The following is a 13,285-nucleotide window of genomic DNA, read 5'->3' on the forward strand; positions in this document are numbered from 1 at the left end:
TGGAGTGTGTTCCCCTGACTTCCCTTTCCTGAAGTCCACAGTCAATTTCTTAGACCTACTGATATTGAATGTGAGGTTGTTGTTGCGACACTACTTAGCCAGCTGATCTGTCTAACTCCTGTGCACCTCCTCATCAGTATCTGAAATTCTGCCAACAATAGTGGTGACATCAGCAAATTTATAGATGGTATGTGAGCTATGCCAGGCCACACAGTCATGAGTGTAGCGAGAGTAGAGCTGTTGGCCAAGCATGCAACATCTCCTGGACTGTCGGCAAGGAGATGTTATCACCGGTCTTCCGATGAGGAAGTCGAGGACCCAGGTGCAATGGGAGGTACTGAGGCCTAGGTTTTGAAGGAACTCCTTGCCAAATGTTGTCTCCCTATCAGTTTGTGGTTATTGGTACATCAGTTCTTCAGTTTCAATACTTTTACCTACATGTCCTTCCCCCACCCTTCACCTTCGAGGCTGCAATATTCTCTACCTTGGTCACCTGCACCACCCCGCAACCTGCTGCAGCACAGTGAGGCCCGTGTGCTCCAGAGGTCCCTTCCTAAACCTTTCCACTCACACACTCTCCTTCCTCCCTTGCTGGGATATTAATGTCCATCTTATATCCTGTGTGGTCATTACTTTCTTCATGTTATAAAGGCCACTATCACTGTTATTAAGATGATTAATCGGCTCGAGATACATATTGTTTTGATCAGAGATTTCAATTTCAAAGTCATGCTATTAAATCTCCACAACAAGACCAATATTGGGAAATAACCTGCATTTATGCTGATAGTGGAAAACTATAACCTATAAAAATAGACTTTGCTTTTACTGAAGGTGATGCATTCTACTGAACTCATATTGTAACTGGCACAGAAATACTTTCTAAATCCAAAGAAAATAAATATAGCATGGAACGAAACTGCTTTAAGTTTATTTATTTTCCTTCCGCTGGAGAGAAGAAGATGAGGAGTCAGATTTAGGAGGTGGGGGGAGGGAGAAAGAAACTCATGGTTTCTTTTTTTTTCTCCAGTCCTGCTGAAGGGTCTTGGCCCGAAATGTCAACTGTACTCTTTTCCACAGATGCTGCCTGGCCTGCTGAGTTCCTCCAGCATTTTGTGCGTGTTATTCAGAGTTTTTTTACTTTGAAAATAAGTGGACCTTTGAACATTTTTTTAAACAATCTTCTTCATTATTATCTTGCACTTTATTGCCTACCTGCACTGCGCTCTCTTTGTAGATTTACACTTTATTCTGCATTCTGTTAGTATTTACCTGGTCTTACCCTAATGTTCCATGGGCAGAATTAGGTCATTTGGCCCATCAAGTCTGCTCTGCCATTTCCCTCTCAACACAAACCCTCTGCCTTCTCCCCATATCCCTTCATGCCCTGACTGATCTAGAATCTATCAACATCTGCCTTAAATATGCCCAATGATTTGTCCTTCACTGCCACCTGTGGCAATGAATTCCACAGATTCACCAGTCTCTGGCTAAAGAAATCCTTCCACATCTTTGTTCTAAATGGACTTCCCTCTTTTCTGAAGTTGTGTCCTTTGGTCTTAGACTCCCCCACCATAGGAAACAGCCTCTCCACACCCACTCTATCGAGGCCTTTCAGCATTCAATAGCTTTCAATGAAATCCCCTCACATTCTTCTGAATTCAGTGAGTACAGGCCTAGAGCCATCAGACTCTTCTCATATGATAAGGCTTTCAATCCCAGAATAACTTTTGTGAATCTCCTTTGAACCCTATGCAATGATAGCACGTCCCTTCTTAGATCATCACCATTATGTGTTCTGTCATATGACATGGGCCATGAATAGACCACGATTGTTCTTGACAAATTTTCTACAGAAGTGGTTTGCCATTGCCTTCTTCCAGGCAGTGCCTTTACAAGACGCATTACCCCAGCTATTATCAACACTGTTCAGAGACTGTCTGACAACAGGCGTCAACAGTTGTACGACCAGGACTTATGATATGAACCAGCTGCTCGTATGACCATCCACCACCTGCTCCCATGGCTTCACCTGATCTTGATTGGTGGTGGGGGGGGGGGCTAAGCAGGTGCTACACTTACCCAAGGGTGACCTGTGGGCTAGCGGAGGGAAGGAGCACCTTACACCTCCTTTGGTAGAGACGTTTCTCCACTCCACCACACCTTACATAGACAAGAGGCTCAAAACTTCTCATAATACTCCTACTGTGGCCTCACCAGAGCCTTAGAAAACCTTAACATTACATCCTTGCTTTTATATTCTAATCCTCTCAAAACGAATGCGGACATTGCGTTTACCTTCCTCACCACTGATTCAACAGGCAAATTAACCTTTAGGGAATCCTGCACGAGGACTCCCAAGTCCCTTTGCACTTCAGAATTTTGAATTTTCTCTCAAAGATTCAAAGTACATTTATTATCAAAGTATGTATACAACCCTGAAATTCGTCTTCCCCTAGACAGCCACGAAACAAAGAAAATGGAACCCGTTTTAAGAAAAACGTCAAACCCCCATTGCGCAAAAAGAGAACAAATCACACAAATGGCAAGAAAAAAATGAACTATATACATAGAATACAAAGCACCAAATCACAAAGATATCGAAAGAGTCCTGGCATATTCATTTCGGCTTGGTTCAATTCAATCCAGCATCGTGTCTCTTGCAATGTGCAGGCCACAGCACAAGCCTGCCCCGAACAAAATCGCACATAGCAGCAACAAAAAAAAAGGAGTACCCACAAAGCAGAAACACATCATTACGTGAACTACAGAATCCAATCCACAACCTACATCAACTATATCTTGCCCAAGTGTCAGGACTCTGGCACCATCCCGTGGGAGCAAGAGGAGGGGGGCGGGGAGAGAGAGGTAGGGGGAGGGGGAGGGGGAGAGAGAGGTAGACCAAGACCGACCACTTGCACGTAGGCACCTTCCTCCAGGAGCAGCGAGTGAGAGAAAGAGAGAGAGACCGTACACTCTCAGGGAGACAGCACAGAACACCTGCCCGCCTTCCACTCTGGTTGACTTCAAGCTTCCTTGATGCTTTAATCAGCAGGATTGGCAAGAAAGGGAGTCGATCATGGGCAGTCCGCTTTCTACCTAGCTCCCAAAAACCTCTCCTCAGGACATCCTCGCCTTTCCTACCTATGTCATTATTGCCAATATGTACCAAGACTCCTGGCTACTCACCCTCCCATTTCAGGATGTTGTGGACCTGATCTGAGTCACCCCCCTGACACTGAACGTGGGAGGGAACATACCATTCAGGTGTCTCTATCGTGTCCACAGAATCACGTCTCTGTTCCTCTAACTATGGAATCTCCTCTCACTACTGCAGTCCTCTTCTCTTCTGAGCCACAATTGCTGCAGCTCCTCTCTAGTAGGTCATCTCCCTCAACAGTGTCCAAAGTGGTATACTTTTTATTGAGAGACATGGCCACAGGTGTACTCTGCACTGGCTGCCCATTTTCCTTCCTTCTCCTGACAGTCACCCAATTACCTGTCTCCTGTATGAGCCAAAGGCCATCAAACAGCAGCTCCAGTTCCCTAACACGTTCTCTGAGGAGCTGTAGCTCGGTGCACTTGGTGCAGATGTGGTTATCCGGGAGGCTGGAGATCTTCCAGAATTCTCACATCTCGCACACAGAAGAACACACTGCCCCTGGAGCAATTCTCACTGTGCCCTCACTGATGAGTAACGAAGAATAACTTCACCCAAGCCTGAGGAGCCAAAGCCACTACGACACTGACCCACTCATACAATGCCCGCTCAAACAATGGCTGCTCCGCTTACCTCTGTCTTATTTTTATTTGCCCTTTCTAATGAATCTTGTTCACTGATTGTGCACAGTCCAACTCCGAAAACTGCCGCGAAACGCTGCCTTTTTAATCTCCAGCCACAAACCTAAGTGAAATTGTCTCTTCTTCTCGTGCTCCCGTTCACTGATTGGGCACAGTCCAACTCCCAAAGCACTGTGTAACGATTTGACCTTCACAAACAAGACAAGCATTTCATTTTATCTTGGTATGTACATGTGAGAATAATGATCCAATTCCAGTTCTAACATAAGGAAAAGAAACAGAAGTGGGAGTGGCAACTCAACGCCATTTGCATGTTCCACTATTCAATAAGAACATGGCTAATCTTTTATCTCAGTGCTATTTTCATGCACTAATTTTTATGATATTCAAATATTCAAATATACATTGATCTTTATTTTGAAAGAACTCTGCATCCCTGATGTGTACAGAATTCGAATGATTCACTACTATCTAGGTGAAGAGCAGTTTTCTTACTGCTCTCCCAAATGGCTGACCTCTTACTGTGAAGCTATGACTTCTAGTTCCAGACACACTGGTAAGGGGGAAGGTCAACTCCACATCTAACTTGTCAAGTCCCAGTCACGTTTTCTATGTTTCAATGAGTTTGCCTTGCAATCTTCTAACATCAAGAGAATGTATAGCAGGCTTGTTTACCTTCTTTTCATATGACAAGCCCGCCCACCATCCCGAGAATCCCAGGGGCTCAAATCTTTTGGACAATTTTCACATGTGGGGCCTTGCTAAAGGCCTGACTGAAGTCTGTTGACTGCATCAGCTACACTGTGCCCTTTAATGCATTTTGTCATCCTTTTCTTCATTCAAGACCTCACCTACGTCTCCTGGCTGGACACGTAGATTGCTCATTTAGTCCCTAACAGGCCTATTCTTTCCTTGGTCTTGCCTTTAATAGACTTTTAAATGTTTTGCCAGTGAAATATCTTGTCCTTCTTTGCCTTCTTAATTTTCTTTTCTGTCTTTCCCTCTTATCAGTTCCCAACACAGGTCATCCCCAAGTTATAACAGATTTCCATCCCTGAGAACTGTTCTAGAAGGGGTTTCAGGATGGTGTGAGCTGCAACCTCTATGAAATCACAGTTAGATTTAGTTATTTTTAATTTTTTTTAAAGGTTTGTAAGGATGGTTTTGGGGACAGAGAGGAGAGCTGGGGTCAGGTTAGGGATAGGGGATAGCGATGTGGGGGAAAAGGTCGTATTGGAAATCAGGAGGTCAAGGCCTGTGGGCCGGTGTCATGTCTGTGAATCGCTGCAAGTCCACAGGGGAAGTTCATGCTAATGTCTGAAGGCCTGAGTCCCTGAGTTCAAGTCCACTGGAGGCTGGAGACCTGCACTGTGGTTAAAGGACAGTGTATGTGAGAGGGTGGAAGGGAGGAACAGCTTGATTTGCTGTTGTTGTTTTGTTGCTTTTTCTGTTCTCTGTTGTACCCCTAGTATTATGGGCATGTTATTTTGGCACTGGAATGTGTGGTCACACTTGCAGGCTGCCCCCAGCACATCTTCGGGTGTGTTGGCTATTAATGCAAAAAAAAACATTTCGCTCTATGTTTCTGTCTGTACTTGACAAATTAACTTGGACCTTGAATCTTGAGTAATCTGTATAGTTTGTGAGTTGAACTAGTAGAATACTTAAACAAAACCATAGTCTGACCAGGATTAAACCAGGAAGATTCACTCAACCATTCAGATTTCAATGAATCCACCGCAAACTGAGTTCCCACACGGCAGAAGAAGCCCGCAGCCCTGCAGTAGCTGACAATTCCATCCCATCGGTTTCCCAGGTGCTTGTTTGTATGTACCGGCTGTCCATTGGTTGGGTGTTCGTAACCTGGGCAGGTCCTGTACCTGCCATATATTTTCTTTACCTTTACATAGCCAGCCCTCAATAATTCTTGACATCTAGTGTTCTTAAAATTTGTAAAAAAAAAAGAGATTCTGTAGATGCTGGAAGTCTAGTGTGAAACACATAAAATCTGGGGGAACTTAGCAGGTCAGGCAGCACCTTTTGTTGTTCTTCCTTTTTGCGCCTTGTGGCACATCGGGCGGCAACCTCGCTGTTTCTTTAACATTTTTGTCTGTTTTTTTATGAGGCCAAGTGGCTAGCTCAACACTCAACCCAGCATGGATGGAAAGTGAGCCAGGAGATGAGCCAGATTCGAACCTGGGACCACTCGCCCCGAAGTCCAGTGCAGATACCACTTCACCACCAGCCTAGGCAGCAACCACGGAGGGGAATAAACTGTCAACGTTTTGGGCCATGACCCTTTATCAGTACTGTACTGGAAAGGAAAGGAGAAGAAGCCAAAATAAGAAGCTGGGGGGTGGGGGTGAAGGGGAAAGAATACAAGCTGGGAGGTGATAGGTGAAACCAGGTGAAGGGGCAGGTGGGTGTGCAGGGGAGGTTGAAGTGAGAAGCTGGGAGGTGATAGGTGGAAAAGGTAAAGGGCTGAAGAAGGAAACAGATAGGAAAGGGCAGTGGACTATAGAAGAAAGAGAATGAGGAAGGGAACCAGAGGGAGGCGATGGGTGGTTGAGGAGAAGAGAAGGGTTAAGAGAGGAGCCTGAACAGGGAATGGAAACAGAAATAAGGAGGACAGGGTCAAAATCCTTAAACTTGTTAACCTTTTACCCTACTAAAACTCTCAAACCTAATTTCCCTCTATAAACCCAAACTGATTCTGCCAAATCCTATTATGATTTTAAGGGCACTGCTACTCTTTCATTTCATAATACCTTGTGGCATTTTGCAATACCTCCTGATCATTGAGATACAGGAGCCTTTAGACCCATACACACCTCAAGCTTCAACAGCACGTTCTTCCCCAATGCCATCTTGTCCTTAAAGTGACCTGAGAAATGTTAACACTACTTTGGACTATGTTTCTTTTTTTTCTCTCAACCTGTACCAATGTCATTTAGTTTGTCATGCAAGAGTCAGAGAGTGACAGAGACGTCCAGCATGGGTTCAGGTCCTCTGGTCCAGCTCATCCATTCCAATTTCCGAAGCTAGCCTGTATTTGGTCCACATCCTCTCATACTTCATTACAATTTTGAGGAGATTTACTACGGCACCAAAGACTGTCACAGATTTCTACAGATGCATGCTGGAGAGCCTTCTGCCTGGATGCAGCAGAGCCTGTTACGGAGGCTCCAATGTAAGGGATTGCAAGAGGCTGCAGAGGATTATAGACTCAGCCAGCTCCATCACGGGCACAACACTCCCCACCATCGAGGACATCTTCACCACGCTCCTCACCATCGAGGACATCTTCACCACGCTCCCCACCATCGAGGACACCTTCACCACGCTCCCCACCATCAAGGACATTTTCACCACGCTCCCCGCCATCGAGGACATCTTCACCACGCTCCCCACCATCGAGGATTTCTTCACCACACTCCCCGCCATCGAGGACATTTTCACCGCACTCCCCGCCATCGAGGAATTCTTCACCACACTCCCCACCATCGAGGACATTTTCACCACACTCCCCGCCATCGAGGACATCTTCACCACCCTCCCCGCCATCGAGGACATCTTCAACGCACTCCCCGCCATCGAGGACATCTTCACCACGCTCCCCACCATCGAGGACATTTTCACCACACTCCCTGCCATCGAGGACATCTTCACAACACTCCCTGCCATCGAGGACATCTTCACCACGCTCCCCACCATCGAGGATTTCTTCACCATGCTCCCCGCCATCGAGGACGTCTTCACCGCGCTCCCCGCCATCGAGGACATTTTCACCACGCTCCCCACCATCGAGGACATAATACTCAATAGTTTTAGGAAAGAGCTTCTTCCCCTCTGCCATCAGATTTCTCAACAGTCCTATTCCTATTTTGCTGACTTAGTTATTTTATTCTCTATTTTCAACTTGCAGCAATGTTTATGTCTTGCACTATACTGTCGCCACAAAACCACAAGTTTTATAACATTTGTCTGTAATTATAACACAGATTCTAATAAAACTTTCCTGTCTATATAACTGTCCACGTGCCCTGGAAAAATGACTGTGCCCACCTTCTCTGTCTATGAATATCTTATGTTAATTTAGTCTATGTTAATTACTAATGTTTGTCATGTTTGTGATGATGAAACGTGCCACCTATGCAAATCTGACGGTGGAGGGGAAGAAGCTGTACCTTATCACCTTCTTGCTGGCAGCTATGAGAACCAATCCAGCCAACAATCTCATTAACCCCCTACCATCAGGCAGGAGACATTGCAGCATTAGGAGAGGAATTGTTAGGATGGGAATCAAGTTCTTCCCCCAGGCCATAAGACTACCGAACTCCCTGCCACTGCCCAGGTCTCGTCACGTCTGAAGCGCCAGTAGCATTATACTGTTTGCTTTTTAACCTTGTATTGTACTGTACATGCACTTTATATTTTGTGGTAATATTATTACTTTATGCGTTATGTATGTGGGTTATTGTTGTGCACCTTGGTCCAGAGGAACGTCGTCTCGTTTGGTGTACGTATACATGTGTATGATTCAATGATAATAAACTTGAACTTGAACTTGAAGAGGGAATGTCCTGGGTGGTGGGGGCCCTTACTTGAGGCATCACTGGAACCCCCATCTGGTTTTAAAACTGCCGTTTTTACCTGGTCCTGCCTTCAGCAATGTGACTGATTTCTAATTGCCCTCAGCAACTACAAAGTTAAACGAGTATCCATTAAATCTGTGAACCCAGCCTCTGTCTAGCTGTCCACTGACTTCCAGTACTTCTCGTACTAATCAAGCCTGGACCTCTACTAACGTAGACTCATACAGCATGCAAGCAGGCTCTCAATTCCTCAAATTCTCATCCACACATACAAATTAGGGACAAATTACAGCAGTGAATTAAACTATCGATGCCCATGCCTTTGGATGTGGGAGGAAACTGGCAGATCCAGATGAACTCCATGGGGTCACAGGGAGAAGATGCAAATTCTACAGGAATAGCATAGGAGGTGAAGATGCTGTAAAAACTGGGCAGCTGATCATCTTTAACAAAATTCATCATACTGTCCACGTGGCTTGTGAGCAGTTTTGATCCCTTTATCGAAGAAAGGATTAGAGATGGTCCAGAGAAGATTTACAAGGAGGATCCTAGGAATGAAAAGGTCAACAAATAAATAGTATTTAATGGCTCTGGGCCTGCACCTGCTGGAATTCAGAAGAAAATGGCGGTTCTCATTGAAACCCATCAAATATTGAAAGACCACTTGAAGAGGATGTTTCCTATAATGTGGGATTCTTTAGGACCAGAGGGCACAGCCTCAGAATAAAAGGACATTCCTTTAGAACGGAGATGAGGAGGAATTCACTTAACCGGAGGGTGGTGAGTCTGTGGAATTCATTGCCACAGATGTTTGTAGAAGCCAAATTATTGGGTGTGTAATCCCCTGGTCTGATTCAGATGGTTCATATTTGTTTCTCTGTTATGCTGTTCTGTTCTGTGTATGCTGCTTTTTTGGTTACTGTTGAAGATAAGAGATAGGAGAGTTGTATCCCATCCAAAATTTAGGGGAGGTTTCTCCAGTGAGGAACACTAAGGTTGGGCTTAGGGCTTTATTGGGCCAAGAAGAGAGAAGGTGCTGGATTGAAGAGATCATAGGAGTCGACCCGGCCCAGGGCCGTGATTCGATGAAGCCCGCGGAGAGCGAAGGGGAGACCGTGAGCTCCAACTTGTGCACATTAAACTGTTCCACTAAACTGGGCCCTTTTTCTTTTCTTTTTGTTTTTCCATCACTAACCCTTTAGTTGAATTAAGAACTATAAAGCTAAATCTTTTAATTGTATGTGGTCTACCGTCTGCTATTTTGTGGTGTTTATTTGTAACAGGTAACGATTCACAAACAGGAGGATTTGAGGGGCTTGCGCTTCAATCTCACTTGCTTGGCGGGGCCAGAGATTATTTTCCCGAGACTTGCGCAGCCAATGGAACCAAAGTGCTACAGGTGTACTTAACTTGAAGGTTGATTGGTTCTTGATTAGTAAGGGTGTCAAAAATTACAGGAAGATGACAGAAAAATGAGGTTGGGAGGGATAGTATTGTAGGAGAGGCAGATAAACTCAGGGCATAGATCAACGCATGGAATTATGATACTGTAGTCATTAGTGAGTCTTGGTTTCAGGAGTGGGAGGACTGGCCTCTCAGTATTCTGGGGTTCCATTGTTTTAGAAGTGACAGAGCGGGAAGGATCAAAGGAGGAGGGGTGGTGAAGCTAGTCAGGGAAAATGTCACAGCAGTGCTCCAACAGGACAGACTGGAGGACGCGTCTAGTAAGGTATTATGGGTGGAAATGAGAAATAAGGAAGGTATTACCACATTAGTGGGGTTTTATCACAGAGCACACAACAGTCCGAGGGATTTAGAGGAACAAATCCACAGACAGATCGCAGATTGTTGAAAGCAACATAAGGTTGTTATGGTAGGTGTAGGTGATTTTAACCTCCCACATATTGACTGGGACTCCCATACTGTAAAAGAACTGGATGAAATAGAGTTTGTCAAATGTGTTCAGGAAAGTTTTCTTAATCAGTACATAGAAGTCCTAACAAGAGAGAGTGTGATATATGATCTGCTACTGGGGAATGAGACAGGGCAGGAGACATGAATCTGTGTAGGGGAACAATGCCTGCTTCGCACCTGCTGCTACTGTGTGGTCCGGAATCTCTGGAGGAGAAGGCCCCGAGTCCTCAGCTTTGCTTGTTGCTCGGCGGCCGGGGCGGGATCGTAGTGCTCGGCAGAGGATGGTGTTTGGAGAGGCTGGTTGGAGGCTCGAAGTTTTCGGATGGACTCAGAGTCGGCTGTGGTCGGGTGCTTCCAAAGCATCAGCAAGTTGTCTGCGCTTGGAGGTTCATGGCAGGGAGACTTTCTCCCTTCTACCGTCTGCGTGAGATGATGAGTCGATCGGGACTTTGAGACTTTTTATTACCGTGCCCATGGTCTGCTCTTTATCAAATTACAGTATTGCTTTGCATTGTTGTAACTATATGTTACAATTATGTGGTTTTGTCAGTTTTAGTCTTGGTTTGTCTTGTTTTTCTTGTAATATCATTCTGGAGGAACATTGTATCATTTCTTAATGCATGCATTTCTAAATGACAATAAACGAGGACTGAGTGTCCTCATAATCTAATCTAATTTTGCATCTAGTGATCACAATGCCATTAGTTTCAAAGTAAATATGCAAAAAGATAGGCCTGGTCCGCAGGCTGAGATTCTAAATGGGAGAAAGGCCAATTTTGATAGTATCAGAAATGAATTGGCAAGTGTGGATTGGGACAGGTTGTTTTCTAGAAACAGTGTACTTGGTAAGTATGAGGCTGTCCAAAGTGAAATTTTGAGAGTACAGAGCTTGTATGTTTCTATCAGAATGAAAGGTAAAGATAACTGGTGCAGGGAACTTTGGTTTTCAAGAGATATTGAAGCCCTGGTTAAGAAAAAAAGGAGGCACAGCAGGTAGGAACAAATGAGGTGCGTATGGAGTATGAGAAATGCAGGACAACACTTAAGAAAGAAATCAGGAGGACTAAAAAAGGCATGAAGTTGCCATAGCAGACAAAGTGAGGGAGAATCCTAAGGGATTCTACAGATACATTAAAAGCAAAAGGATTGCAAAGGAGAAAATTAGTCCTCCGGCAGATCAGCATGATGATCCATGTGTGGACCCAAAACATGTGGGGGAAATCTTGAACAATTTTTTTTGCATACTCAGGAGACAGATGTAGGGTCTATAGAAATGAGGTAAAGTGGTATCAACTTCATAGACCCTATACAGATTAGAGAAAGAGCTGTTTGCTGTCCTGAGGCAAATCAGGGTGTATAAACCCCCAGGGCCTGACAAGGTGTTCCCTCGGACCCTATGGGAGGCAAGTGCAGAAATTGCCGGGGCCCTAGCAGAGATACTTAAATCATTTTTAGGGACAGGTGAGGGACCAGGGGACTGGAGGATAGCCAATGTTGTTCCACTGTTCAAGAAAGGCTCTGAAAATAAACCAGGAAATTAGAGGCAAGTGAGACTGACATCAGCAATGGGAAAGTTATTGGAAGGCATTCTGAGGGACTAGATATATAAGTACTTGGATAGACATGGACTGGTTAAGGATAGTCAGCATGGCTTTATGCATGGTAGGTCATGTCTAACCATTCTTATAGAGTTTTTCTAGGAAGTTTTCAGGAAAGTTGATCAAGGCAAGGCAGTGGATGTTGCTTCCATGAACCAGCAAGGCATTTGACAAGGTCCTGCAAGGGAAGTTGATCAAGAAGATTCAGTCGCTCAGCATTCAAGATGAGGCAGTAAATTGGATTAGACATTGGTTGTGCAGGAGAACCTGGAGAGTGGTGGTGGGTGGTGGCCTCTTTGACTGGAAGCCGGTGGCTAGTGGAGTGCCACAGGGATCGGTGCTAAGTCTGTTGTTGTTAATCATCTATGTCAATGATCTGTATGCCAAAGTGGTTAACTGGTTCAGCAAATTTACGGATGACACCGTGACTGGGGGTGTTGACTGGTCTCGGCAGTTTAAATGGTTCAGCATGGACTAGATGGCCTGAAGGGCCTGTTTCTGTGCTGTAGTTTCCTAGGACTCTATGAATCTAAATTAGCCATGATGGAATGATGGAGCAGACTTGATGGGCCAAATGGCCTTATTCATTTCCTATTTCCTATTGTCATTTCTAATTAAATCCAGTCACTGGTATAACACTAAAAGCAGAGTTGTACTGATCCTATAATAAACAGAGTCTCAAGTTTTTGCTCTGTGATGGGGTCCTGAATTACCCCTATGAACTGTGCTTTTGAAAAGAGAGAGAGAGAGTTATTTAACACCGACATGTTGTTTTGAAAGGGAGAGAGAGATGAAGACTAACTGTTGGACTGTCACTTTAAGGCACTGGAAGTAACTTTTGGATTTCTGCTGAGTTGGAGACAGCACCGAGCAGCTCGTAAGTTGCTATGGTGACTGAGGGTGTTATTTAATGGACACTCAATGTTATGATTTTTGACAGGTTGTTGATACTTCTCAAGGACATTTTGCCTGCTTGCATTTCTTCACAGAGAGAGGAAGGAGGTGTTATTTGAATGACAGTTGATGCTCAGTATGAGAAGATAAAATAGGAGGTCAGATGATAGACCTCAGACACATGTTCTAGACACTGAATGGGCATTGTTGTGCCCGCAGGAAAAGTGGGTTTTGGAGGATCGATCAGGCAGATCAATCCATCGGTCTTGCAGTGGAAAGAGGAAAAGGGTTGACTCTGGTGGGGAGTTGTCCATGTGTTCACCATCGCCTGGGGGATAGCTCCACCACAGAAAACCGGTCCCCTTTGTTAAAGTCACCATCGGTGACCTTTAAAGGATTTCGAAGGACAACGAGGAGATCAACGGCGTCAGCTCACCTGAAGACTCAGACCTCTCCCTCTCTCTCCATCACTACTCAACACCA

This window comes from Mobula hypostoma, chromosome 7, assembly GCF_963921235.1.
Source record: "Mobula hypostoma chromosome 7, sMobHyp1.1, whole genome shotgun sequence".
Classification (NCBI taxonomy): domain Eukaryota; kingdom Metazoa; phylum Chordata; class Chondrichthyes; order Myliobatiformes; family Myliobatidae; genus Mobula; species Mobula hypostoma.